The sequence below is a fragment of the Dipodomys merriami genome, unplaced genomic scaffold (assembly GCF_024711535.1).
Source record: "Dipodomys merriami isolate MVZ:Mamm:240054 unplaced genomic scaffold, mDipMer1.0.p SCAF_426, whole genome shotgun sequence".
Lineage (NCBI taxonomy): Eukaryota > Metazoa > Chordata > Mammalia > Rodentia > Heteromyidae > Dipodomys > Dipodomys merriami.
This window is the reverse complement of record NW_027205893.1, coordinates 240,411-245,873: the sequence shown is the minus strand read 5'-3', so window position 1 is coordinate 245,873 and position 5,463 is coordinate 240,411.

Sequence of the window (5,463 nt, the reverse complement as noted above, 5' to 3'; positions counted from 1 at the left end):
AATAGAAGCTCCCAATAGGTTTATCTACTCATTTATCCTTCTCTGGGAACATTTGCTTTGTTAGCATTGAAAAGATTTATTCACCCCACCTTTGTTTTCACCCTTGTGGGCTTTCTGCTTATTATTGGTTGTTTTTTTGTTTGTTTTCTTGCTTTTTCTTTTTGTACCAGTCCTGGACATTGTCCCTGAATTATTTTTTGCTCAAGCCTGTACTCTACCACTTGAGTCACATCTCCACATCTGATGGTTTCTTTTGTTTAATTTTTTTTTGGAGGGTCTGGTCTTGGGGCCTGAACTCTGGGCCTGGGTGATGTCCCTCAGCTCTTCAGCTCAAAGCTAGCGCTCTACCACTTGAGCCACAGCCCCACTTTCTGGCTTTTTTCTTTTTGCTTATGTTGTGCTTAGGAATTGAACCCAGGGCCTCAGGCATTCAAGGCAAGCACTCTACCACTGAGCCACCTTCCCAGCCCTGGTGGATTCTTTTGGTAGTTAATTAAAAAGAAGGGTCTCATAGGCAGCCCTACCCAAGCTGTTTTTGAACTGCGATCCTCAGATCTCAGCCTCCTGAGTAGTTAGGATGACAGAGGTGAGCCACAGGCACCTGGCTCTGCTGATTTTATTTTAAGCTTAAAATGGAAAAGCTTCTCTTTGAAATCTTTGCTTATGTATATCAAATGTCACTGGAGAGTTGGAACCAATTTACCAAGTGTTTATATCATTTCATTCATCCCCTAATGCATTAATTCTTTCATAATCCTGTTATATCATAAGCACAAGTCCAATGCTGTCCCTTCTTTCTTGCCATAGGGGGGATTTGGGTATGCCCTTTGAGGCCAGACTCCCAGGAGAGTCAAATGAAGAAATACCAAGGACTGAGGCAAGTACTGAGAAATATAGTCCCCAAATTCCTTCCATGGAATTTTGCTCCAGGATCCATGCTGCCTGAATCCTGGAATAGGTCACCTGCCTAATCTTGTTTCACAGACAAAGATGGCACAGGTCAGTTGATGCTTTCTGTTGATCTCTCCTCCACATCTTCAGGAAGGAGACCACATGATTATATGACCAGAAGATCATGTGATCGTGTGACCACACATCTCTTTTGCTGCTCCAAAGATGGAAGACACGTGGGATAGGGAACCACATTGGTTTCTGCGTCAGGCTGACTTATTCCTTCTGTCTCGACTCCTGTTCTTCAGTTTTCTGCTCTACCTAAGGGGAACAAAGATAATGTTTACCTCACTTGGTGATTGCAAAGATATCTCATGGGAAGTCTCTGGTCTAGGCCCTGCCTCTAACAGTGCTCAATACAGTGTATTCATTTAACTACCTGAAAGTGTATTTTAGTCCCAAACAGTACTATTTTCATAAGCAGAGAAGCATGATCATATGCTTTTGCTGTTTAGAAAGAGGTCATCAGCAAAAGGTTGTTGCTCAGACTGGGTTTCTGTCCTGCCTGGGGGCTGGAGTTGTTTGGTCACCCCATGCCTGTCGCTCCCTCAACATGTTAGAATTGAGCTGCATGTATCACTTTGAACTATGATTACTGCCAGTAAACACTGGGCAGAAGACTGCATTGGAAATGATTCTTGAAGAGTTCAGCGGGACAGAAAATACACAAATGCAGAACATAGGCAACTAGAGTAGGAGCCTTGACCATTGCCAAATGTAGAGTAGAAAAGAGATCAAGGAGAAAATTCCATGATTATTTCATCCACAGAAATACCAACTGGTTGTGGAAGTTTGGGTACATGGGTCTCTCTGCCTTCGCTTGTGTTTATGTGTGTGTGTGTGTGTGTGTGTGTGTGTGTGTGTGTGTGTGTGTGTGTTTAAAAGAGACAATATTATGATATTATATTGTGCTATAGATCCCCCAGATTGTTACCCACCGATGGTTTTGCTTGACTCACAGAAGATTTTAGACTTTCAAATTAGTTTGTCAGGTCTGGTGCCTCTGGTTCACACATGTCATCCCAGCTACTCAAGAGGCTGAGATCTGAGGATCAAGGTTCAAAGCCAGCCTGAGCAGACCAATTGGAGAGGCTCTTATCTCCAATTAATCAGCAAAAAAGCCAGAGGAAGAGGTGTGGCTCAAGTTGGTAGAGCACCAATCTTGATTTTTTAAGAAAAAGCTAAAGAAGAGCATGAAACCCTGAGTTCAAGTTTCAGTGCCCACTACCACACACAAATTAGTTGTCATCATTTAAAGAGTAGATGGTTTCATTCTGCATCTGGAGGAACAGATAGCTGGAGTTGAAAATTGCTACCATTAAAAAATGTCATTGTAGCCGGGGGCTGGTGGCTCACTCCGGTAATCCTAGCTACTCAGGGGGCTGAGATATGAGGATCTCGGTTCAAAGAAAGCCCAGGCAGAAAAGTCTGTGAGACTCCTATCTCCAATAAACCACCAGAAATCCAGAAGTGGCGCTGTAGCTCAAGTGTTAGAGCGCTAGACTTGAGCTGAAGAGTTGAGGGACAGCGCCCAGGCCCAGAGTTCAAGTCCCATGACTGCCAGAAAAAGAAAAAAATTCCTTGTTATTATAAAGATGATGCACAGAGGGGTTACAGTTCCATAAATAAAGTCATGAGGACAGTTCTTCTTGGCCAGTGGTCACCCCTTCCCATGGTCTTTTGCAGTGTTCCCTACCTTCCCATCTCCACCAGTAAGTTGGCTAGTTCATTTAAAAGTGTCCATTGAGTACTGTTACAGCATTGGTTCACCCTTTGTCCCTCCATTTCTATGCCTCCAACTTCGCAACATTTGAAAGGCCAAAAAGGTGATTTGGGGGGGAGGGGAAAGGGGGTGGTACATTTCCTGGAACTTCATCTCCACTCACCCAAATGGCTCAGTGGAGTTTGCTGCCTGCATCCCTGAGCAGATCATTTGCTTAGCATGATCCAGATTCTCCTGAGGGTTCTAACTACAGCAAGCCTTGCTCCATTCTTCCAGCCAAAAGGGGAAGTAAAAGCAGATTGATATTTTCCTGTCTGTCTGATATTTCACCCCCTCTCCCAGAAAGAATGTGTATCATTAACTTTATTGATCATAACAGCCATTATTTAGTAGAATTTAGGATGATTTCAACACCTTCTCTCAATGGATTCTTTTGAGTTGTTGGCATTAACATCTCCCACTTGGTAGAAGAGGAAACAGAGGTTCAAAGAAGCTAAGGAATTTACCGGGCCAACCTCTGATGCAGATTGACTGACAAAACACAACCCCCTGCCCTGGAACCACTAGAATCATCCAACAGCAGAGATAGGGCCAACTGCTCATCCAATTAAATAACACCAATAAGGCGAGTTTTCAAAGCAGGAAGTTTCCATCTGGGATAGATTTCTCATTTCACATGTCATAGGAAGGAATCCTCAGACCTCTGAATATACCATCTTTGGGCTTGGGAGGAGACAGTGTCCTCCAGAGAGGTCAAAGTTTGGCATTGTGATGAGATACTAGCTGTCAGGCTGAATGTAGCCAGGAAGTAAATCATTGCTTCCAAAGTCAGGGAGAGGTGAGAAAAGAGCTCAGCTCCATGACACTGGCAGAGACCTGAGGCTGGTGCTCTGGGCAACATTTCGCTCAGCAATCTCTGGTGAGATTAGACCAGCTGGGCCTGTGCAAACATTGCACAGTTACAAAACTAGGAAATGTTATAAATGTCATTTGGACCCATAGCTATAGGGAAGATTTTCTTATAAAAGTTCAGCAGTGGGCTGAGAAACTCAGCATAGCCTGGTGCTGGTGGCTCACACCTGTAATCCTGGCTAATCAGAAGACTGTGATCTGAGGATCGAAGTTCAAAGCCAACCTGCAAAAGAAGGTCCATGATACCGTTAACTTTAATTACCCCTGCAAAAACCTCCACCTGTAGCTGGGCACTGGTGGCTCACACCTGTTATCCTAGTATTTAAGAAACTGAGATCTGAGGATCATGGTTCAAAGCTAGCCTAGTAGGAAAGTCCATCATGAGATTTTTTTGGGGGGAGGGAGCGAATGTGGGGCCTGAACTCTGGGCCTGGGCGCTGTCCCTCAGCTCTTCAGCTCAAGGCTAGCACTCTACCACTTGAGCCACAGTGCCAGTTCTGGCTCTTTTCTTTTTGCTTATGTGGTGCTGAGGAATTGAACCCAGGGCCTCAGGCATGCAAGACAAGCCCTCTACCACTGAGCCACCTCCCCAGGCCCATCATGAGATTTTTATCTCCAATTAATCTCCCCAGACAGCTAGAAATGGAGCTGTAGCCCAAGCGGGAAAGTGGTAGCCCTGAGCAAAACAAAACAAAAAAAAAGCAAAAAAGATTCAGGGACAACTCCCAGACCCTGAGTTGATGTCCCAGTGCCAGCCTCCAGAGAAGACAAAAACAAAATAAAGCAGTATGCTACAGCACACTCTTCTACAGATTTGGTAGAGATGTGCTTGACCTTCATTCAAATCACGAGAACTCTGCTTGATGCTGCTCAGTGGAGCAGAGGGGAACCTCTCCTTTCTCTGTGGGTGTCAACCATTCACGTTGTACGTTGAAGGTTCTATTCCCACTGGTTACCATTCCTCAGCCAAAGCTGTTCTATGTGATTGAGTTTTCAGCTCTCTCCAACTATTTTGAAGCTCTTCTGACCCATTTTCTCTCCTGGGAGATTGGTCCTTCTAGGACACTTCACCTGGATGAGTTTTGCTGGTTGGTCTCACATGGAAAGGGGCCAGTTAAATATCACACTTAGATGTGTTTTGATGGGCTGGGTCAGTGGGAGGCAGGAAGGAGGCCTAGGCCATTCTCTATTGCTTTCTTGATTCAGTGTGACATTGGTGATCATCATGGCTTCCATCTGTGTGGTCCCTGATGGACGGTCCCTTGTGCACAAATCTCTGTGGACTCTGATAACACTTCTGAGCTTTCATCTCCTTTGGCCTTGGGGAATCCACAGCTCTCTTTTGCTGTCTATCTCCATATGGCTCAGTGGCCCTTGTTTATTCTTTAACCTCCTACCCATCACTTCTTTCTTCCAGTTGGAATTTGTGTGTGTGTGTGTGTGTGTGTGTGTGTGTGTGTGTGTGTGTGTGTGTGTGTGTGTGTGTGTGTGTGTGTGTGTGTGTATGCAAGTACTTAGATTTGGGTCTCTTTGCTTGTTTTGAGTCCACTCAAGAATTGTGTTCTACCCCTTGAGCCACAGCTCTACTTCCTGCTTTTTGGTCAATTGGAGATCAGAGTCTCACAGACATTTCTGCCCAGGCTGGCTTCAAATCTTGATCTTCAAACCTCAGCTGCCTGAATAGCTAGGATGACAGGCATGAGCTACTAATACTGGGCTTTCCATGGGGCATTTTGTTTCCTGCTGAGACATGGAGCAAGATGCTCCTGGTGAATTCACTCCTATGTGTTCCAAGTTGTTTTTTGGTTATTTCACAACCAATTACGTCCAGCCCATCACCAAGATCATCACATTGGCTGCCTGCCCCTGGTACTTAT